This window comes from Callorhinus ursinus, unplaced genomic scaffold, assembly GCF_003265705.2.
Source record: "Callorhinus ursinus isolate GAN/ISIS: 27379988/994484 unplaced genomic scaffold, GSC_fseal_2.0 scaffold10, whole genome shotgun sequence".
NCBI lineage: Eukaryota > Metazoa > Chordata > Mammalia > Carnivora > Otariidae > Callorhinus > Callorhinus ursinus.
In genome coordinates, this window is record NW_027397072.1 from 15415286 (window position 1) to 15440212 (window position 24927).

Genomic DNA, 24927 nt, shown 5'->3' on the forward strand with positions numbered 1-24927 from the left:
ACCGAGAGATCGCGAAGGCTCCTGTGAACCCAGTGACCTGGTCAGCCCTCCCTAAAGAAGGCGCACAGGCAGAGCCGGCACCTGCCCTCCCTCAAGAGCTTACCTCCCTCCCTCTTCCCTCCCTTCCCTGCAAAGTCTCGCCCTCCTTGTTCTCTCCTATCTGGTTATTTAGCTCTGATATTTTGGATGTATTTGATTTTTTCATCTAGGTGCCAACAGGCAGGTGACTTGAAGAAGGCTTTGTGACCTCCGAGAGAATCCAGTGACACTTTTATCTTGCCCTCCACAGACATTTACAACCTCAAAAACTTGATGATTGTGTCTCTGGGAATACTGGGGCTCAACTGAAAGCCAATTCCTGCAAAACCTTTTCCTCCTAGTGCCTCAAATGATCCCTAAAAATTCAGAGTTTCCAGAACTAGCTGTAAGTTCATCTTCCCTGGTTGTGTGCCATTACTGAGATCAAAAAAGGTATTTGAGGCTGCAGACAAAGGGGAACCCTCTTGTACTGTACTGCTGGTGGAAATGCAAACCGGTACAGCCACTCTGGAGAACAGCATGGAGCTTCCTCAAAAAGTTAAGAAACAGAACTACTTACTATCCAGCAAATGCACCACTAAGTATTTACCCAAAGGATACAAAAATACAGATCCGAAAAGGTACGTGCACCTCAGTGTTTACAGCAGCATTATCAATAATAGCCAAACCATGGAGAGAGCCCAAATGTCCATCGAGTAATGAATGGATAAAGAAAATGTGGTAGATAGATAGATAAATAGATAGATAGATAGATAGATATAGATATAGATATATATGCAGTGGAATATTACTTTATCCATTCATCAGCATATATAGATATACATGCAATGGAATATTACTCAGCCATCAGAAAGAATGAAATCTTGCCATTTGCAATGGCGTGGATGGAGCTAGAGTGTATTGGGCAAAATGAAGTAAGTCAGTCAGAGAAAGACAAATACCATATGATTTCACTCATATGTGGAAGTTCAGAAACAAAACAGATGAAAAAAAGAAAAAAGACAGATTAACATATGGAAGAGGGAAAAAGAGAGAAAAGGAAACAGACCATAGGAGACTCTTAATGATAGAGACCAAACTGAGGGTTGATGGAGGGAGGTGGGTGGGGGGTGGGCTAGATGGGGGATGGGGATTAAGGAGCGCACTTGTTGTGATGAGCACTGGGTGTTGTATGTAAGTGATAAATCACTGAATTCTACTCCTGAAACCAATATGGCACTGTATGTTAACTAACTAGAGTTTAAATAAAAGTTTGAAGGAAAAAAAGTAAATAAAAGCAGAATACCAAGCCAAATGTTAAAAAAAAAAAAAAAAAAAAAGCCTTCATGCTGCTGGTAAACCCACAGCCTTCACTGGGGCACAGCAAAGCCCATGAGATTGTAACCACCACTTAGGAGCACTGCCTCCCCCAAAATCAACTTCTCAAAATTCACCACTTAATCATTCATTGATCATATCATGAGAAATCTTTGTCGAAGTCTTTGTGAGAGCAGGTGCCATGTTTTCTGCAGTACAGTACCTAGAATGAGACATGAACATAGCAGTTGCCATTTATTTCACATTTACCAAGTAGATGCCCGGGGCCAGACAGACACTCTGCTTGCAGAAGATGCACAAAAAATAAACTTCAGCTCCTCCTACAAAGAAGCTAATAAAGGAGACAAATATGTAAGTGGATAATTAGAATCCTGAATGGCACATGTGAGGCTAGATGTAGCTGAAACCATGTCATGTGTCACCGAAGCGTGCATATATCTTTCCCTTAATCTGAGTCAAATGATCTCCAAGTCTTGTTGGTCTCTAGATAATCACTCACTGAAGCAAAACTTCAGCCGGAGGCTCTTCCTGATGGCTGCATTAACAGGAGTTCAAAGTCTAGATGGGAGATGACAGCCCTAAACCACTCTAATGGATCCCGTTTGCAGAGGGATCCTGACAGACAAACATATATTCAGGGGAGAAAGATCAAGGTGGTGAGGAACCTCAGGGCCATGACTACGAGGACATGGTGGAAAGAGAGCTCAGAAGGTTTAGCTAGGCTAAGAAGGCTCAGAAGACTCCTGAGTAACCTGTGAGGGCCTCAAGGATGAGAACAGGTAGCGTTCGGTCAGGGCAGCCCCACGTGCCTGCACAGGCTGTGGTCTGTGTGAGCGGAGCCCCCTGGAGCTGTGCAGGACCCAGCTGTGAACTCGCACCCGTTGTCCTGATCAGCTCTCCACCCACTGTGCCCAGAAGAGCAGCCTCCTGATAAGTGTTTGATGAATAGGACACCCTGCTCTCTATAAACAGGTGAAAAACTGCCTGTGTAAAAGCTGGAGCCGATCTGCATTGTTTTAGTTGCTGCCCAAGATGGCAGAAAAAGGCCAGTGGATGCAAGAGCAAGAGAGAGGCAAAATGTTTTTTAAGCTTTGAGGAACTTTCTGTGAAGCAGAACAGTCTAATCATAAAAGGGATGATGGGGGGCAGCTGTGAGCTCCCTCTCATGGACATGCCACAGGTAGAGAGTAGATGAGTGGCCTTCAGGATTTGGGGTGAATATTCCATTCTTAGAAGAGAAGTGGAGGTTGGGCTGCCTTTGGGTCCTGATAAAGAGCAAACCATTGTGAGCAGACCACCGCGAGCCCCCAAAGCTGGGCAGGAGGTAGCCCAAACAGGCCTGAGAGAGTTAAATTTCTATTCGGCTCCAGAACATTTCAAAAAATATTTCTTGTCAAATCAAAACGTTTCTAAACAACTCAGGTCAGAGAATGCCAGGCTTACCACGTGGGTTTGCTCAGCCAGCAGAAGGGCCTACAATGCTGTCCGACTGCATTCTGCACATAGAGGAAGAACTGCCCCATCTGTGCCTCCTAATCTGATGAATCCTTGTCATAAATTCTGCCCAGGCAGTCAGCAGGGCGGCTGCTGGGACTGGGCTGCGGGGAGGGGCTGCTTTACGAGGGCCCGAGGAGACAGCAGGCCGCCAAGCCCTCTGTGAGAAGCTAGTAAATCAGCAGTCAGCGGAAGCTCTGTGAAGAAGAAGCAGCTGCACCTCTGGAGTGCCAGGGGCTCAGAGCCCAGGTGACATGGGCAGGAGAATGTTCTGGTCCGCTTGTAGTAGTGGGATGCTGGGGACCATGGTGGTGAGACCGTGAGGTGGTGAACATGATTCCATAACCCCTGAGCTTCCAGCATGCCCTGATCCCAGGCATTAAGCTCCAAGTTGGAGGTGACAGTGACAGAAAGGATCCCTGCCAATGAGTAGCTCACATTCCAGAAGGGAGACCCAATCAGGGAGGAAAGAACTTCTATTTGTCTGCTTGAGCTGCCCTAACAAAATACCATAGACTGGGTGCCTTAAACAACAGGTCTGAAGGCAAGAAGTCTCAGATCAAGATCCCACAGGATCCGTTTCTGATAAGGCTCTTGTGGAGAAGTGAGCTAAGCTCCTCCGTGGAGTTGCCGCCTCAGCATCTGTTCTGTGCAGCCAAGTGGCTGGCAGGGACCCACACTGACACCAGCCCCTCGTGCAAGAGTGTGCCCTGAGATGCAGCAGCAGAATCACCAGCAAATGTGAGCTCCTGGTAGGCTGTCCCTAACAGCCCTTGTGAGCAACAGTCCCCCTGCCCCCCAGTGTCTGTTTGCCTTATGTGCCCCTTAAAGAGGAGTCCCACACCCTGTTCTCCTGCTTTGAATTGACCAATCCAGCCCTAGCCTGGAAACCTCAACGTGCCTCACCCACAGACCCTCCCTCTCTCTCTCTGTCTGCACTCTGCCTTGACCTCCCCATGTAGTCCCTCAAGGCATGCCACATTCTTCCTTCAGGACCTGGGAATGATAAATTCCTCTTTCTCAATTTCTTTTGTGATCCATTGTTGAACTGAGGGTCACCATCCAGCACCCTGTGCTCCACGTGACAAATGTTAACTTAATGCAGTCCTAACAGCTCACTTCCTGGCTTACAGATGCCTGCCTACTTACTGTGCCCTCAGGTGGCAGAGAGAGAGGGAGTGAGATCTCTAGTCTCTTTGGATAAGGGCACTAATCCATTGGATCAGGATCCCAACCTTATGACTGCATTTAATTTTATCTCCATAAAGGCCCTATCTCCAATTATAGTCACACTGAGGGTTGGGCTTCAACACATACATTTGGGAGGGAGGCAAACACGAAGTCCATAACAGAGCTCTAGGAAACAAACCCTGAGAGAAGAGGTGAGAAATGCTGTTGGAGAATTGAGCAGAACCCTGTGGAGTGATTCATCTGACAGAGGGACTTGGAGGTGAGGGAGAAATCAAGCAAAGTGCCATAGAAGAGGCATCTGATCTGGGCCATGCAGAATAAGAAAGAGGCCATCCAGTGAAAAAATCAAGGGGGGAGACCACACAGGAGGGTGCTGAGGAGTACAAGTCTTGGAGTCAAGCTGTCTGAGTTGCAATCCTGCTTCTGAGCCTATGAGTTCTGTGACCCTGGCCAAGCATTTTAACTTCTCTGAACCTCAGTTTACTCATCTGTAAAATGGAAATAAAAGAGTCTGTTTGACAGGTTGTTGTCCCGTGAAGGGACTTAGCCAATAACGCTAGTGAATAAAGGATGGCATTCCAGGCAGAACATGGGGCAGAGCCTGTCAATCACATGGAGTCTTGAAAATAGATATCCTGTTGAGGTACAGGTATGCAGTTCAATGTGGCAGCTTTGGGAACATTGAGGAGGCAACAAGGACATGGGATCAGTCCAGATTGGAAAGTTATTTAATGCTGCACTTAAAAGTTTGAACTTTCTCTGAGAGCTCTAGGGAGCCGTTGGGAGACTTGAAGCAAAAGAGTGACACAAAGAGGCTTAGTTTTGAGGAAGATCACTCAGATGTCCATGTGAAGTGGGGGCCGTTGGGGAGGGAGAGCAAAGCCAAGGAACAAAGCTAAGGAACCCAAGATGGCAGACAAGAAAATGTCCTGATAACCATTCCACCTGGCAGTTAAATCCTTTTCCCTTCAAAAAGTATCTGCTGAACTTCCACAACATGCAAGACCCAGTGCCAAGGACTGGCACTGAGACTCTGGTACCAACCTCAATCTACTCAGGATTCAAGACCCGCCAGTCTTCTCCAACCCACCTTCCAGTCTCTTCCCCAACACTCCTCAGGAGGCATGCTGGGCTCCAGCCAAATGGACTGAGGGGCCTTTCCTAGTGGAATGAGCTTTAACTATGTCTTCCCTTTGTGCCCTTGTTCTTGTTGTGGGAAGCTTCGTGCCCACATATTATATGAGGTGCAACATGTATGGGGTTAGCCATTTAGTCCAATAACTAGGTTTGAAATACTCCTTTCCCACTCACTAGTACTCTGAGTCCTAAGACAGATCACTTAACCTTTCTGAGCATCCATTCTTTCATATGTGTAATTTAAATAGTGAGAGTACTTACCTCAGTGGCATATTATAAAAAAAATAATGAACCCATTTAGCACAAAATCTGGCATATTTGCTGCCATTTGCCTACAAGACTCCCAAAGCCCTCTCCCAGGACCTCTTTTTCCAGGAACCAGTTCCTGACGCACTGGCCTTCAGGGCCCACCACTGACAGCTACACCCTGTCCGCTCACTCTGCTCTCAGAAGCTAACACACATCACCATCTCTGGGCACTTTGTTTTCCCTACCCCCAAACCACTCCCTCATGGAGAGGTCATACAAGAACCATATATTTCTCCTCTATGGGTCCTCTCAACACTGAGTGTAAGAGACTGTGCATAGATCTGAACTGGGCAGATGTCTATATAATGTTAGGCTATGAGGGATTCACAGAACACCAAGAACCCCCCACCCAACATGCCATGTCCACACCCCCTTCTATGCATGCTTTTTTTTTTTTTCCTGCGATCAGTCTGTGATGATTGGACCAGAAGAGGGCCTAGACCAGATGGAAGCCTGCTAACAAAATGGCCAGTCACGTATGACCTGACCCAACCAAAACCATGAGCTAAGACAACCAGATTCTCTGTTAAGATTGTTGGAAATGAGAAGAAATTCAGGCAAAGACCAGAAAAAGGTCCAGCTGAAAGGAGTCTGAAAGCCTGTACATCAAGATAGAGACACTGAGGGGAATTTAGAGTTGGAGCCACAGGAGGTGACAGCAAGTGAAAGTTATGAGAAACCAAAACTCATCAATAATAATAGAAATCACATGTATTGAAGATCTTCTGTGTGCCACCCACTAAGCTAAACAATACATGGATTATCTTATTTATTTCTTTTAAAAAACCCAATGAGTGGGCACTAATATTAGTCCTATTAGGAGAATTAATTGTGTCACAGAATGGTGAAATACCATAAGCTCCCCATGACCTTTATTACCCCCTCAATTCCTAATAAATCCTCATGCTATCCCCTACGACCGCTGCCCAGTGCTTAAAGTAACCTGAGTAAATCTTTTCTCCTTGTAAGTAACAGGAACAGAAAGTACTATGGAAACAAGGTCTATGTACAAGACATGAAGAAATGTGCAAAAAGCAGAGGACACAAAGAAGTGCCCCATCAAATTTGGCGCAGACCAGCCCTACTGTCCAGAGTGGCTCCCCAGCCCCCAGCTTGGAGGACTCACTCATTCTCCTGGGCCCTGACGGTCTGTGCCATGCATGACTACATGCTGTCTAGTACCTTTAATGATCTTGTACTATAGTGCCTTTTCTTCCAAGCCAGCTTCTGAGCTTCTTAAAAACAGAGGCATTGTGCTTTCTCATGTTGTTTGTCCTTTGGCAAATGAGGGTGCCCTGATCATTTTCAGAAATCATTCCCCTTGGTTCTGTTCAAAGTACCAATGATCCCACCCCTGCACACAGAATCCTTCAGGGCTCTCTGAAGGCCTCAGAGCCCTTAGGTGTAATCTGAGAATCACCAGCAGAATAAATAAATCCCTGCCCTGGTGGCAAACACTTCCTTTTACTTCTTCCCCTATAAAAGCAAACTTCTCCAACCCAACCCCACAAGTGCTCTCTAATGGGTTCTTTGTTTTGTTTATGCCACTTAGTTGAAGCCAGAAGCAAACAAGAGAAAATGCACAAGGAACCACCTAGCACAGCACATGGCATAGAGTCAGGGACTCTGTTTCCTCCAGTACGGCCTTATTTGAAGAGGCAAACTTTCATGTTTTAAATGGCCCAAAAAAATGGTTGGGCAAGGAGTGGTGGGGGCCATTGCCAGAAAGCCTGCTTCTCAGCACTCGTGAAGACTTGCCACACGAGAGCAGCAACAATATAAACCAAGGCACCCATCTTTGGGGCTTCCAGATGCCCTCCCAGCAATCCATGGAGAGTTAGAGGAGTCCGCAACTCCCAAGAGGGGATCCAGCTCAGGATTCATTTGCAGGATCAGCCTCAGAAGAAGCTGGGCTGGGCTGGAGAAGTAAGTCCTATCCTCAGAAAGTGGTAGGTGCTGAGGCTGAAAACCTCATGCAGGGTTCAAAACAGCAAGAAGGGAATTGAGGAGATCCCCACTCGCTGGGGTCAAAGTCAAGCGATAAAGATGGGGCACAAGCAAGCAGACCGGGTGTCTACAAGGCTGGGGCAGTGAGAGTGAGGCAGAAGTACGGGCTTTCAGAGGGATCCTCAGTGCAGTGGTTTTCAATCATTTTTAGTAGATGAACTCTTTATAAATGAAAGATATGCAACCCTAACACAAAAACAGATTTTTTAATCAGTTATTAGTAAATTAGTATATTTACTAATTATAAAGACAACTGATAAGAATAGGAATTTAATTTTACTAAGATGAAGATCTGAAATGGAGGATGACCACTGCAATTTCCCATCACTCTCAGCATCCAGTTTAGTCCAGTGTTTTGTCTTGGTTCTAGTTTCAAAAGAAAAAAAAAATCCTGGTCACAGAGACAAACTGCTGCAAATGATAATAGCTATTTTTAACCAATTGTTTTACAATGAAGATAATCTTCAATTAGCCAGCAATGGTAGGAAAAGTTTTATTCTGAAATAAAAAAAAAAAGAGTAAATATGTTAAAGAACAAAACTCTATAATCCCTAAAAGAGAGAATCCTTTAATTTAAAAATCCCCAGCCAAGAACATCTACTAACATTTGCCACTTGATTTCACAGACTGGCATGGGGTGGAAGCATGAGCCAGTTGCCCGGGCTTAGAAGTTTCTGTATGGGGTGGACATAAGAGCCAAAGAGGCCTCTGGCGGGGAACTGATGAACAGCCTAAGAATTCAAGTTAAGAAGAAAGAAACAACCTAATCCAGACAATCAAGTAGCTTAAAGGGGTAGTAGAAAGAAGCAAAAAATGTAGAGTCTGACAGGTTCAAGGCAAAACCTCACATATATCATTTATTTGACCCTGGGCAAATTATTTACAATTTCTGAGCCTAAGTATTCTTATGCATAAAATTGGGATACTAATGTTCTTTCACTGGATTGTTAGAAATATTAAATGAGGTGCAACAGGTATGGGGTTGGCCATTTAGTCCAATAACTAGGAACAAGGATGGAGTGACCTCAACCTGAGCGGACACGGAAGCCCATTGGTCATCTCTGGGAGACCTGATCCAGACCTGAGACCTGGGAAGGTCTCAGGAGCAGGCCCCCATCAGGTGGAGAGGAGAGGGAGTTGATAGTGGAGCTCACTTGGTTCTTCCTGCCTCCATAGGGATCGATGCAGGGGACAGGTAGAGCCCAAATGAAGAGGTGGAGAAGGTAGAGGCTGAGGGCCACAAAGACCAGAACATGCTAGCAACAAACACAGGCAAGTCCAAGGAGGACCCTTGTGTCCCAGTGATCACTCTTCTGTGAATTCCTCTGCCTGCAGATTTTTACAGATAGACATAACCTTACTTACCCTCCACCGGAAGTCTGCAGAGAAGGAGAAATTGCAGCACCCATGCCAGACTCTTCAGCAGACCAGGAAGAAAGGGGCCACATGAGAGCATGCTGCCTGGAGGTGTCAACCCTAACCCTGCACCCCGAACCCACACACCATGAGGTCACCACTTCATCAGTGGAAGTCCTGGGTACCTCTCCGTGTTCAAAATCAACTTTCTACGTTCTCCTCTCTCTTCCCAAATTAAATAGCTGCTTGTCCCCATTCACGCACATGCTTCCTGGAGAAATCCCTTCCTGTATTTAATACCACTGGAATCTTCTTTACATGGGATCCTCATTTCTCCTTTGCCCTAAGATATTTACCACCACGACAGCCAGCTGACTCACTTTAGTCCACCTTCACCTTCACCTTGGCCTATCCAACCCCGACTGGAGCTGGATGGAGATGAGATGAAAGGGGAGATTCTTCAAGGAGAGGAAGAAAGCAAAGCCCCAAACACTACAGCCTTCCCTACAATGGGCAGGAAGGAAACACCCTTCAACTTCATCTGATACCTTCTCCCAGGCAGGATTTGTCGAGTCCCCGAGGTGCTTTTTACTCCCACACTGCCAATCTGGGACTCAAAGCTTCACGCCCCATGAATGAAGGGCCCCCTAGGCATGTGGCTTCTTGTTGAAACAATAGACCAAAGGACAGAGAGTCCATAACCCTTCTAATGGATCTCTTAACAAGCTTATGTAAAGATCACTGATTCTCAGAGATCATTGTCCTAGTGACAGGGAGCTATAATTGATTATTGTGACTTGGATGCCTAGAGAGTGATTCATTAGGGCCCCTCGTCCCTGTCATTTTTAATGGGAAGGGTTGGGTGGTATGTAAACACAATTATGACAGGCAAGGAGAGAACAAACAAACCAGAGAGAAAGAGAGAACCACAGAGGTCCCTGCAAGGTGAAGCCTTTCTTTCCCAGAAGTTTAAGAGAATTCTGTCAGAGATGCTCTTCCAACAACTACCCTGACCCAATGCAACAGCAAGACCTGGTCAGTGTAAGGCCATACCACCTTCCCAGGCATCTCTGAGCACCAAGCACAGAGCTCCACAAGAGACACAGTAAAGTGAGTGCCTGGGGTAGTATGGTGGCCCTATCTCGGAAGTGTACTAGGTTTGCCTAGAGGACATTTTACAGCAGAATTTATGGTCCTGCTAACCTTTATAGAGGGTGCACTCTAGGTCAGTAACTGATGCGCAACATCTTTATCCTCACTTTACAAATAAGATCACAATGAACCCCAAGGAGCTTGACTTCTTGTTACAGGAAATCATCTCACTGCTGATCTCTAGGAGAAAGTCATGTCTTAATCATCCTGAATCTGTCTCATTTTCTAGCATCCTGCCTGGCACATACTGGGTACTCTATATGGTTTCCTAAAGTACTAGGATTTGGGTGTGTAACCGGTATTACCCACTTCACCAAGACACTGTCACTTTTCTTCTTAACATTCAAATTGACCGTTCAAGTCTCTATCCTATCCAAATTATCAGGATATCCAGTGTCTCTTTCTTTGGATTTTCTCTGCCTAGAATTGTCCACGAGCCCGATATAGATTTAAACCAAAGGGGCTACTTCAACTTTCAAACACCAAGTAAACTGAGAACCAGAGAGTCAGATTGGACCACAACTAAAGGCCCAGGTTTTGACTGCTATGGCTTTTGACTTTGCCACATTGATTTCTGTCAAAAATAGATATATCCTCTTGCACAGCAGTGATAATACCCTGTCTGGTCCAGCTCCCTATTCAAACAGTGGTTTCTTCAAAAGGAACAATCCCGCCTACTCCAGAGTTGGGTTTGGCCAAGGATGTCCCAAGCTTGGTTTCCCAAGGTCTTTGCTTTACCTTCACATGCCTAGCTATTTCCTGAGACAGAAGGGGCTAGATAAAGGGAGGAGCTCTGAGCCCTAGCCTAACTCTATGCCAGATCCAGCCCTGCCCCTCTCCTCCTTGCACTGCCTGGCAGTCCCCTAGCCCCGGCACTGAGGTGGGTCACCAGACCCGATTCCACTGAGTTCTCCTGGGAACACATGGTTTGGAGGAAACTTAGTCAAAACACTCTCAATCCAATCTTGATCCCAAAAAGAAAACTTAAGAGTTTCAATCCTTTCCTCCTAAAGGAAGATTTTTGCCACTATACAAATTACCCAACAGCAACCCTGTACACCCGTGCTAGAAGGGACTGACTTGGTGAAGCCACAAGATTTGGTCTTACATTTACTTAGCAGAATCCTCGCTCAAGTGTTTGTTTTCTGAAAGAAATAAGATCCGCTCCAAAATGTTTTCCTGATTCCTCCTGGAAAGAAAAGCAGAGGAGTTGGCAACTTTTAAATGGAGACTTCTTTACTTTTTCCTCCTTCATTTCTTAAGATCTGAAGTTTTAAATTAACTGTGCTTCCCAATATAGGGCACATTATCATCATTAGTCCACACATATTCTCCTTTAATTATTTCTCCCCCTTAATGCCCATTCTGACTCATTGCCCTCTTAACCCGTAATGCTGACCTTCACCCTAACCCTTCCCCCACATGCGGACTATTTTCATGTGTTTAATGCCCATCCCTTTGTGTATTTGTTTTCTTGTAAAATATGCATTGTATTGTACACACATGGTATCGTGCTATGGATCCCGTTCTATTTTCTACTTTTTAACTCTGTACCATATTTTAAGGTCCACCAATATTTAGTCCATTGCTTCTTACAGCATGCTACCCCATCATATGCAAACCCACATTTTAACTATCCACTTGTCCAGTGATGGACACTGGGTTGCCTTCAACATCTTCCCCCATAAACAACACTGCAATGCCTCTCCTCACGCAGGTCACCTATAGACCTGGGTGAGCATTTCTGTGCAGGGTTAGAGTATGCGTACACTTACTTAGCCAAGCACTGCCCCCACGCTGCTCTTCTGAATGTCTCCAGAAGAGCAGGAGTGTTACTTGATATGCCTACGCTCCCCAACACTTGGCATTATCAAATTTTAGAATTTTAGCCAGAATAACAAGGGTAAAGTCCTCTCTCTTTATTGTTCAATTTTCCTTTAATTTGAATCTCTTCATTAGCCTTTGAGGTCTTTTCTCTGTTACACTAGTGATTCATACCTTTGGCCTGTTTTTCCACTGAGTTTCTCTCTTTTCCATATCGATTTTTAAGAGTCCTTTTTATATCCTAGATATTACTATCTTATCTATAATAATAAGAATGTTATCCGGTTGTTAAACTGTTCCTAACTTTATTCGTGATGTCCTTAAATTTGCCATGATTAAATCCATCAACTTTTCTGCCTTGCGTGCTGTGTTTTAATGGTTTTATTTAAGAAGTTTTTCCTCCCTCCTAGGCCTTAAAATATTCTCCTATATTCTCTTCAACTAACATTACAGTATTTCCTTCCACATTGAAGTCTTTACTCCACCTGAAATTCACCTTTGTATGCTAATGTCTATTTCTTTTTATATTGTGAGGCAGTTTTCCCAAATCCAACTATTAAACTACTTATCTTCCAGCCCCCCACCCGTTTGTGATTTGTTGTGCCAGTTTTCTGGAATATTAAGTTCCCAGATGTAATAAGCATATATGTAGATGGACATACGTATATAATACATGTACATAAAGATGATACAGATACGCATACACTATATAGAGATGATAGAGATATTCAGAAACAGATGTTTCTTTTTTTTAAGATTTTATTTATTTATTTAAGAGAGAGCAAGAGAGATCATAGAGGGAGAGGAAGAAGCAGACTCACCACTGAGCAGGGAGCCTGATGCGGGGCTCGATCCCAGAACCCTGAGATCATGACCTGAGCTGAAGGCAGACGTTTAACCAACTGAGCCGCCCATGCACCCCAGATACAGATGTTTCAGATACATATACAGATCAATAAATACGTAGATATACGTCTGTCTGTGAGTTCTCTATTCTGTTCCATTGGATTGTTTCTTTTTACACAAATATCAGTCTTTTTTTTTAAAGATTTTATTTATTTATTTGAGAGAGAGAATGAAATAGAGAGAGAGAGAGCACGAGAAGGGGGAGGGTCAGAGGGAGAAGCAGACTCCCCGCTGAGCAGGGAGCCCAATGCGGGACTTGATCCCAGGACTCCAGGACCATGACCCGAGCCGAAGACAGTCGCCTAACCAACTGAGCCACCCAGGAGCCCCAAATATCAGTCTGTGTAACATGTCTTAATCTCTGGCAAAATAAATATTCCCTTTTCTCTACTTTTTTAAAGTTCACTTAGCTATTCATGGACCTTATTTCTTCCATATATATATATATATATATATATATATATATATATATATTTAGTGCTGTGAATTGTCTTCCATATATTTTTTAAAATATGTTATTCAAGTTCTTCAAAATATCTCCTCACTGGAACTTTAAATGAAATTATATTGGGTTTGTAAATTAATTGGGGCAGAAAACAGCTTGATAATATTAACTCATTCCACACAGGAATAAGGAATGTCTCCATTTAAATAAATCATCTTCTATGTACTCTAATAGAATTTAACATTTTCCCATAGAAATATGTATACTCTTGATTAAGCTAACTCTTACATACTTTATAGTTTTTATTGATCTATGACGGTTACCTTCTTACTATGTTTTTAAATGATAGTTGATTATTGCTGATAAAAAATCATGTTAAACATACTTAAGCTGAGGGATCCAGCAAACTTGAACTTTATTATTACTTCTAATAGTTTCTGTTTTGTGGGGGAGATTTTTTATTAATGAAAGCTTCTTTTAGTTTTATCTTAACAGTTACCTCACTGAGTTAGAGAAAATATTCCTTCTTGGAATCTTTTTTTTCCCTTTTTCCCATATGAAGATTATAGATTCAAAAAGCTGCATGGTGAATAACTGGACCCAAGAAGAAAGATGTGACTATATTTTAATATGGAACATGTTTTCCATAGGAGATAAAACTGGAAGTAGATACTCCTCTTGCTCTCAGAAGATCTGTGAAAATGTTTAGGGTAAACTTTTGTTTAACAGTTGTAGAGATGATTTTACACATCAGTGATATAATCAGAACACAAATGTTATACCAGGGTTTATGAACATAGGTCTTTCAACAGCTTGTGTCAGGAAAGTGTCTCATGGAAAGATGATGCAGCTATGCTCACTATGCAGTAACACGGATAGATGTGCACACAAGGACAGTCACTCAGCCTGAGTCACCAGGGCAGGACGCTAACTATTCCCAAGAAATGTCCAATGGCACACTCTTTCTCCTTCCCAGGTCCATAGTGCCATATCCTTCATCCTCTGTCCTCTTCACTCCTCTGGCTATTGTACATACAGGTTAAAGTTATCCTGGCTGGAAATACTTGTGAAAAATGTTCCCAGTTCACTGAACTTTGGTCAGTTTTCAAACAGAAGCAGATATTTTCCCCTGTGCTATCCATAGCCTTCGCCATGTTTCTACAAGCAGGAAGAACCCTGAAGCAAACGAACAAACTATCTCTCACTAAAGGCAGGAATAGTATACACTAAAAGAAAATTCAGTCTGGAAGGAATATGTCACAAGTTTCATGATCTTTCTGTGGATTTTGAAATGATGGTAGCAGTCTTGATCACATGGAGGTCATCTGGAATAGTTATATTCTTTCTTTGAAATAGTCCTACTCAATCAGCAAAGGCTGATTCTTTTCTTATAGCCTATCAGAGAGCAGCTGGTAAGCCTCTGTGGCTCCACCCAACAGCAAACATGAAAGTCCATTCCCATCCTGAACAAAGGCCTGAAAATCACCCCACTCTGGAGGGAGCTGGGGCCACCATCCCCAAAGCCAGCTCCCTGAGGCCTGAGCTGAGGCAAGAAGGAAGGAGTGACTGGGAGTGGGACATGAATCTTGCTCAGCTCTTTTAAAACAGACACATGCTGCCACCTGGTTCCCATTACGGCCTCGAGACAGGGAGACTTGCCCACTGGGGCACCCAGGTGGAAGAATGAGGCTGAGGCCCTTGTGCTTGGAGCCCAGAGAATGTTCCCAGCATATCACAATTACAGAAACATCTGTGCCCAACAGCTTTCAGCTGAACTGCTGTGAAAATTTACAGTGTTCGATTGCTTTCAGAATTTCTCACTTCTCAGCCTGAGGCAGGGTGGTCTCAAGGCTGCCAGTGAGTTGCTGCAGGAAGGGAGAGAGATCACAGTTTCCAGTGTTTGGATGAAATGTGGCATAAGGGTGTGAGGGGTGAGCCCAGAGCCCTGAATGCTGTGGACCTCCAACAACTGGGCATTTTTTTTTAATTTAAATTTTGTTAGTTAACATACATTGCAATATTGGTTTCTGGAGGAGAATTCAGTGATTCATCACTTGCCTAAAACACCCAGTGCTTATCCCAGTGAGCACCCTCTTTAATACCCATCACCCATCTAACCCATCCCCCACCCACCACTTTCCATCAATCTTCAGTTTGTTCTCTCTCATTAAGAGTCATTTATGGCTTGTTGCCCTCTCTCCTTTTTTTCTTTTCCCCCTTTCCATATGTTCATCTGTTTTCTTTCTTAAATTCCACATATTCGTGAGATCATATGGTATTGGTCTTTCTCTGGTGGCTTACTTCATTTAGCTTAATAGTTCCATCCACATCACTGTGAATGGCAAGATTTCATTCTTTTTGATGACTGAATAATATTCCATTACACACACACACACACACACACACACACACACCACATCTTCTTTATCCATTCATCAGTCAATGGACATTTGGGCTCTCTCCATGGTTTGGCTATTGTTGATAATGCTGCTATAAACATTGGGGTGCCTGTACCCCTTCAAATCTGTATTTTTGTATCCTTTGGGTAAATCCATAGTAGTGCAATTGCTAGATCATAGGGTAGATATTTTTAGCTTTTTGAGGAAACTCCATCTGTTCTCCAGAGTGGCTGCACCAGTTTGCATTCCCACCAGCAGTGCAAGAAAGTTCTCCTTTTTCCGCATCCTCGCCAACACCTGTCGTTTCTTATGTTGTTAATTGTAGCCATTCTGACAGGTGAGAGGTGATATCTCATCATGGTTTTGATTTGTATTTCCCTGATGATGAGTGATGTTGAGCATTTTTTCATGTGTCTCTGAGCCATCTGGATGTCTTCTTTGGAAAAGTGTCTATTAACGTCTTCTGCCCATTTCTTAACTGGATTATTTGTCTTTTGGGTGTTGAGTTTGGTAAGTTCTTTATAGATTTTAGATACTAACCCTTTATGAGATATGTCATTTGTCAACTGAGCCATTTCTTTCTTCCTTTCTATTCAATCAACATACACCTCCTGAGCATGTTGTGAAACTACCTTAAGATGCATCAAAATCTGAGTCCTCAAAGAGCCAATAACTTAGTGAGAAATAACCAATGGTTAAAAGTCATTCAAATAATATATTATTTATGTTGAAACCACATGACAACAATAAAAAAGCCAATAATAAAAAAGCTATACTAAATGTAAACAGATTTTAGAGGACCATATAGGATAGCACTACACTAAGGTCCTCAAACAAGCAACAATAGCATCACCCGTTATCTTGTTAGAAATGTAAATTTTTTTTTAATTTTTTTATTGTAGAAATGTAAATTCTTTAACCTCCTCCCCCGACTGACTATCCTAGAATAGAGCCCAGTAATCTGTGTATTAAAAAGCTCTCCAGGAAAGAGGAACCCTCTTACACTGTTGGTGGGAATGCAAGTTGGTACAGCCACTTTGGAAAACAGTGTGGAGGTTCCTCAAAAAAATTAAAAATAGAGCTACCCTATGACCCAGCAATTGCACTACTGGGTATTTACCCCAAAGACACAGATGTAGTGAAAAGAAGGGCCATATGTACCCCAATGTTCATAGCAGCAATGTCCACAATAGCTAAACTGTGGAAAGAGCCGAGATGCCCTTCAACAGAAGAATGGATAAAGAAGATGTGGTCCATATATACAATGGAATATTACTCAGCCATCAGAAAGGATGAATACCCAACTCTTACATCCACATGGATGGGACTGGAGGAGATGATGCTAAGTGAAATAAGTCAAGCAGAGAAAGTCAATTATCATATGGTTTCACTTATTTATGGAACATCAGGAACAGCATGGAGGACATTAGGGGAAGGAAGGGAAAAATGAAGGGGGTGGAATTTGAGGGAGAGATGAACCATGAGAGACTATGGACTCTGAGAAACAAACAGGGTTTTAGAGCAGAGGTGGGAGGGGGGATGGGTTAGCCCGGTGATGGGTATTAAGGAGGGCGCGTACTGCATGGAGCACTGGGTGTTATACGATAACAATGGATCGTGGATCACTACATCAAAAACTAATGATGTATTGTATGGTAACTAAGATAACATATTAAAATTAAAAAAAAAAAAAAAGCTCTCCAGGGGGCAGTGTCTGGGTGGCTCAGTTGGTTAAGCATCTGCCTTTGTCTCAGGTCATGATCCCAGGGTCCTGGGATTGAGCCCCACAGCAGGCTCCCTGCTCAGTGGGGAGTCTGCTTCTCCCTCTGCCCCTCCCTCCCTGCTCCTTCTCTCTCTCTCTCTCTCTCTCTTTCTCAAATAAATACAATCTTTAAAAAAAATAAAAAGCTCTCCAGGTGATACTGTCTAAACTTTCAGAAGTAATGCTCTAGAATATACACAAAACCATAAACCAATCCTAGGCAAATGAATTAGCCAAAACAATCCAACCTGACTTTTCCAAGGGACCAGAGGAAACAGGCAAGAAGGACAGACTGCCTGGTGCAGTGTAGCAAAGGGTCATGGCACTCAGTACTGAAAGTGGATTAGGATTTACAGGAGTAGCAGCAACAGCTAGTCAAGGGAGGAATCAATAAAGTCTTAGAGAACTATAGGGATTGCATGTGGATATTTTCTTAAAACACTTAGACAGTGTTAATATATGATGTCATGCAAAGACCTCTCAACAATTAGAGGAGAAACAGTTAGAGGATAAGACTGTGCATGGCTGGGAAATTTGGCCAACAAGGCCTCTATCACAATTTACACAACATCCCCGCAACCATCACTACCACCTTCTAGGCTATGAACCAAGGGTTTTCACTTTTTCCTACTTTTAAATATTGTAACCCATTTGTGATGGTTAATTTTATATGCCAACTTGATGAGGCCACAGGGTGCCCAGGTATTTGTTAAACATTATTCAAGGTACATCTGTGAGGGTATTTCTGGATGACATGAACATTTGAATCAGTTGACTTAGTAAAGCAGATTGACCTTGTCAACATTGGTGGGTCTTATCCAATTTGTCGAAGGCCTGAACAGAACAAAAAGTCAGAGTAAAAGTAAAAGAGAATCCTCTTTCTGCTTGTCCTTGAGCTGGGACATCAACGTCTTCTGCTGCTTTCAGACGCAGACTCCCGGATACCCAAGTTGCTGACTAAAGATCTTGGGTCTCCTTAGCTTCCAAAATCACTTGAGCCAATTCTTTATAATAAATCTCTTTATATATAAATATATATACATATAAATAAACATGTACATATGTATGTGTATATATATACATATAAATAAACATGTACATATGTATGTGTATATATATACATATATATAAATAAACGTACATATGTATGTGTATATATATATACATATATATGTATGTATCTATATATGTATGTTTATGTGTGGTGTGTGTGTGTGTATATTTTTTTCTATTGTTCCTATTCTTCTGGAGATCCCAGACTAATATACCTTTGTTAAAATAATATTTAATATATTAATATTAATAATATATTAAATATATTAAATATTAAAATAATATTTTACCTGAAATCAAAATGCATAGGAATCAGCTGCTCTAGTTAAGAAGTACACTGGGCCTCCAAACTCTTCTATTTCCAGCTTTGAGAGGATCCAACAGAATTCCCAGGGATTTTAAACCACGTTAAAGAAACTTGTGTGTGCTCTTCCTTCTAGCTTACTGTCTTCAACAAGCTCACACATACTCCTTGCCCATCCCAGTCTAGCCTGGTCAGCCCTGTGGAAATAGAGGCTACTGGTTCCAAAATCATTTGAACCATCTCTTATAACCTCCATATGAAAGCCAAGTGTTTCTACTTTCAGTATATTCACATGCCTCTTTGTGAGAGAGAGTTTAATCATCCAGTCTTGTGAAGATTGGGTTCAATTTTCTGACCTGAATCTGAGCTCTGTTCTGAGGCCTGCAGAAGACAGAGACAAGACACTCCACACCACAGACCTCTCTGATGAAGGACAGAAACTACACAAAGGCAATGTGCTTTCAAAAGACTTCTACAACCACCACCACCACCCCTGATCAAGCATTACTCACTACCTATGATGCAAAAGTTCTTATCATAGCTACTTGCCAATTTTATACTGAGTTGAGCCTCTGCCACTAGAGCAACATTGGATGCTTAATTCATGGCCACAACTTGGACCTTCTGATTTCCCATTGCATCACATTTTTTCCTCCCTTTCAAGCTTTATTAAGATATAATTGACAAATAAAAAATGTACAATGTGATGTTTGATAGATGTATAAATTGTGAAGTGTTACCAAAAATAGGTGAATTAACATATCCATCACTTGATATAGTTACTGTGTTTTGTTCATGGTAAGAACACTTAAGATCTACTCTCTTAGGAAATCTCAAATAGCAATAGAATATTGACTATAGTCATCATGCTAATTTTAAATGACTTATCTTCAAGTTAGTAATTCTTTCATCTGCATGAGAGAGCCTGTTGTTGAAGCTCTCTGTTGGGTTTTTCAGTTCAATCATGTATTCTTCAGTTTCAGAATTTCTGTTTGGTTCTTTTTTATGGTTTCTATTTATCAAATTTCTCATGTTGCTCATATATTGTTTTCTTGATTTTGTTTGATTGCCTGTTTTCTCTTGCATCTTGTTGCACTTCAAGATGATTATTTTGAATGCTTTGTCAGGCAACTTGTAGATTTCCATTTCTTTGTGGTTGGTTACTAAAGGTTTATTAGTTTCCTTTGATGGTGTCATGTTTACATGATTTTTCATGATCTATATAGCCTTGCATTGGTGTCTTTGGCATTTGAAGGAGCAAACACCTCTTCCAGCCTTTACAGACTGGTTTTGGCAGGTAAGATCTCCTGTTAGATCTCTGGGTGTTGGTGGTATCTCTGGTATTGCAGTTGAGTAGGGTTGGAGCCACGTCATGTGGTTGCTGTTGGGTCCACAGTTAGCAGACCTGTTTCCAGGAGCTTAGGTGGTTATGGATACTGCCTGGTCCCTAGGAAGACAGGACTGCCTCCAGGACCTTGGTCAGTGAGGCTGGCACTGGGACAAGGGTCCACTTCAGGGTCTACAGTTGGGTACACAGACAGAGGGGCTGTTACCAGGTATGCAGAAAGGTATGGTTCCCACCATTGTCCCTGGGAGGGCTCCTACTTCATCACAGGGCAGATCTCTGGGTGGGTAGGACTGGCCTCAGACCACAGGAGGGTATGGCTCAAACCAAGTCACAGAGCTGCTTCAGGATCTATAGTCAGAACCAAGGTCTGTAGGTCTGCCTCTAGGGACACAGAAATACATCTCCCACTGGATCTCTGGGTAGGCAAGACCAATCCCAGACCATGGCTGAGAGGGGCTAGAGCAAGGTCATGGGTTGCTTCAAGGTCCACAGCCAAGACAGGTCAGTTGGCCTGCTACCCAAGGCATAGAGGGGTGTGGATCTTCCCAGTTCTCTTGGCAGATAGTGCTGGCAGATAGCCTTGGCAGGACCAAGGACAAACAGGACTCTTGCCAAGTCCACAGGGGGATGGGGCTGTTTCTAAGTCTATAATTAGGACCAGAGTTGGCAAACCTGCAACATGAGTGTGTGTGACTCCCTCCACTAAATGGCCCTCCTTGGTCTTGGGCTCCACTGGGGTTTCACGACATACTACCTAGATCCCAGAGCTCCCACAAAGGCCACTTTTGTCCATTGATGGCTGCCAAATTATTATTGCTGTTGAAGGATATGAGTGGAGAACTTCCTGTTATACCACCTTGCTGTCATCCCATTTTTCTGTTTGGTTCGGAGATCCCTGATCTGGTAAAAGATAAGGTGAGGTAGGAGCAGGTGTTGGCAACTGCACAAAAAATTTTAGTTGCTCATGTGTGATTCTTGGTCTAAATTAAAGGGTAATATTAGATCTGATAACGTATGTTGGGGTTCTTTTGTGGTGGTTTAGGTTTGGGTTTTCATTGGTTAGTTGGTTCATTGGTTTAGGGGAATTTTGTTTTGTTTTGATTTGTTGTTGCTTTTGAAACCATCGACCTGAAGGAAAACATGAGTTAGAAACAGCAATGAAGAGGCATGTAATAAATTATCCTAAAAATAAACCATGATCATATATTTAACTTTGTAGAAACAGGATGAATTTATATCTCCTAAGCTTTAAATTTTTTTCTTTATTCTACCACCAGAGAGGAATGGCAGAAAAAGAGAAGAGAGAGGCACCCCCTGGCACCTTTGACAGAAAAATCTGGATTCTGGCCAATCATAAGTATGTGTCTAACTTATAAATATTTGAGGGAATAGAAATGGGAGAAAAAGAGATCTTATTTTTAATTGTTAATGGGAATTTAAAAATAATCAATGAGAGCCAGAAAACTCTCATGGGCTATTGTATGGGAGACTTTTTCTGTGCTGTCCTTGACCTAAGGGGGCCATGAGCTGGCATCAATCCCTAAGACATGCAGCATATTTTAAAGAAAGGAATGCAACATGTGAAAGTAGAGAGCAGCATAAAAATATCAGATTTTGAATCACAGAGCATGTAATTATAAAGGCATTAGAGGGTTTCCAGAATAGTTCCCCTAACTATAAGAGGAGAAATGGACCCCAAAAAGGGAAAAAACAAACAGGCACTTCACCTAAGAGGAATTTCAAATAAGTATAAACATATGTAAAGTTGCTCAATTTGATTAGAAATGAAAGCTGCCAGCTAAAACACCGATAAGATATATTTAACACTTACCATATTGGCAAAAGACTTAAAATATGACAATACCAAGTGTTGGTGAAGATGGGGAAAAAATAGAAACTCTCTACCAACCAGACAGTAAATAGGCTACAATAAATTTAGAAAGCAGTTGGGCATAAAGTTGAACATACATAACTATGACCATCCCATTCTTAGGTGTATATACCCTGGATCCCAGCAGAAAAGTCTAATAATGTGCTTAACAGAATTATTTGTAATATCAGAAAGCTGCAATGACCCAAATGTCCACTGAGAAGGGAATGACTAAATAAACTGAGATAAAGTAGCATGCCATTTAGTACCGAAAATAAGTGAACTATAACTATATAGTTGAATTTCTTTTTTTTTTTAAGGTTTTTTTATTTATTTATTTGACAGAGAGACAGCAAGAGCAGGAACACAAGTAGGGGGAGTGGGAGAGTTTTGAAAAGCAGGCTTCCTGCTGAGCAGGGAGCCTGATGTGGGTCTCGATCCCAGGACCCTGGGATCATGACCTGAGCCGAAGGCAGACGCTCAAGAACTGAGCCACCTAGGCGCCCCTTAGTTGAATTTCATAAATACAGTTAAAAGTATAAAAAGCAAGTCAAAGAAAAATACATTACAGTGTTTCTCAGTTTAATAAGGTACAAAAACAACACTAATGAATATACTGTTTAGGAATAGGGTATGTGTGTTTGTGTGTACATATATAGAAAAACAAAAAAAAATCAAAATCTAAAATAATGGTTAGCTTTGGGGTTTAGTGAGGTTAGCATTGCCAAGAGGGAGGGACACACGGAAGGCTTCAAAAGTATGGGCAATGTTCTACTTCCTAATCTGCTTGAAAGGTACCCAGACATTTGTTTTATTAGTCTATAAACAATACATATGCCCTTTTATATATGTAATTGTCAACTTTAAAAACAAAATTAAACTTGTAACTTTAAAACAATCAACACAGACCAGTAGTCAAAGGTTAAGTAATTTTCCCAGGTCATTCCACAAATAAATGACCAAATATGGGTGATCTAGTTTCATCATCCAAACTTGTAATGACTGTTATTCAGCCTATCATTCCACTAGACAATATATACTAGACTCCTTACTTAACCCTGCTGAGTCTCTGTCTCTTCATCTATAAAATGGAAATTAATTGTAAGTTTGTAAAGCTCTAAGCACATTGCTTCACCCATGTTATGTCTTCAAGCAAAGGTAACCCTAAGAAGGAGGAGGAAAGCAGAAGGAAGGAAGGAAGGAAGGAAGGAAGGAAGGAAGGAAGGAAGGAAGGAAGGAAGGAAGGAAGACATAAATGGAGAGAGGGAGAAAGAAAAGAAAAATGGGAAGGTAAGAAATACCCATGAGGAATGGCATCCTTAAAGAAACTGCACATGCCCAATTTAGAAAATGCACGAAGTGGAAGTGTAAACTAGAAAATCTGTTTTCTCTTCATTGCTGCAGGCCCCAGAGCATCTGGTCTCATTAAAGGTGCAAAAGTCGAATATCCTATTGAAAATTCTCTTTGGTGTAGGAAATTAAGTTAAATTAAAAACATGACCTTTCTTTCAAACTGGCAAAAGTGATCTCGCTCTCTAAGCATGATCGTATCCATCAGCAATACATCAAAACCAGACGTCGCTGTGGGACTTCTATGGCAGAGCCATCAACCTCCTTTGAGACTCCCATTTATTTGGCTCCATTCAGGCAAAGAGGATCAGGTTCTTTATAAAATCCGAAAGAAGAAGGTGATATCCGCCCAGGGAGGAGGGTTTCAGGTCTTCCCTAACATTTCACAGGCCATTCACTCAAAGGGAGAGCTGCTCACAGCCTAGAGGGTTGCTGCCCCCACTCTTCACTTTGGATACAACATTGAGCAGGGCGGTGCAGACGGAACTGCTCTCTCTGGCAGAGATCAAGTCGTGAATTCAATTGTAATCTTATAAAGCCCAGCTGGGAGAGCCCTGGGGACCCGATGGGGACTCTGGGCAGGAACATGCATCCACGATCTGATGTGCCCTCCCTCTCCTTGTTCTCTGCTTTGCCCATCCATCCCCAAGCAGAGACTATCCTTTCCCTACACAAAGATCCTCCAGAGCAACAGGGCATTATCAGTCTCATTTTGCCATCCAACCAACAACTACAAAGCCCATCTTTTTGCAATCCCACTCATACCCAGGTCTTTCTGGAGGTCCTTCTATAGTCCAGAGAGAATGCAAGGGGAAAGGACTCTTCAAAGAGCAGAGCAGCAATGCTGATAAGACAGGAGTCCAGAGCAATGGCAGCCCAATGAGAAAGTAACTGGCCTTCTGGTATCAAACTCTAAAGAGGTATTCAGAAATGCAGACAAAGAATCTATGCATAAGCATAATTGCAGTGTTTTTTTTAATTAATTTATTTATTTTAGAGAGAGAGAGAGTGGGGGTGGGGGGCAGAGGGAGAGGGACAGAGAGAATCCCATGCAGACTCCCTGCTGAGCACAGAGCTTGACACAGGGCTCGATCTCATAACCTGATCATGACCTGAACTGAAATCAAGAGTCAGAGGCTCAACCGACTAAGCCACCCAGGCACTCCAATTGCAGTGTTCTTTACAGGCCCAAGTAGTCTGAAACAATTTAATTGCCCAATTTAGAAGATGGTTATGTAAATTGTGGCTAACTCTACCATATCACTTAAAATAGGCCATGTCATATGAACACTCTGGTCCCCAACAGGGGGATATTTTTCCAATTACATTATTATTACTATAATAATTTTATATTACTATTAAATAGAACCTTACAATTTACAATGAGCATTTCTTTTTTTAAGATTTTACTTATTATTTATTTGAGAGAGAGAGAGAGCACACAAGCAGGGGAAGGAGGGGCAGAGGGGAGGGACAAGGAGACTCCTCACTGAGCAGGGAGCTTGACGTGGGGCTCCATCCCAGGACCCCAGAATCATGACCTGAGCCAAAGGCAGATGCTTAACTGACGGAGCCACCCAGGCACCCCTATAATGAGAATTTCTTATGTCAGATTTATCCCATTTAATCAGCACAAATGTATGAGCTAGACATTGTTCCTGTTT

At 42.5% G+C, this 24927-nt stretch overlaps 1 protein-coding gene across 1 annotated transcript in view; it reads right to left on the reverse strand.

The window, feature by feature from the left end:
* Positions 1 to 24927, reverse strand: part of OSR1 (odd-skipped related transcription factor 1) — an 84570-nt gene that overhangs the window by 24710 nt on the left and 34933 nt on the right. Inside the window, exon 6 of the transcript XR_012379633.1 lies at positions 11111 to 11191. The gene's annotated coding sequence lies outside the window, so the exon portion shown is untranslated. The remainder of the gene's footprint in view (positions 1 to 11110; positions 11192 to 24927) is intronic.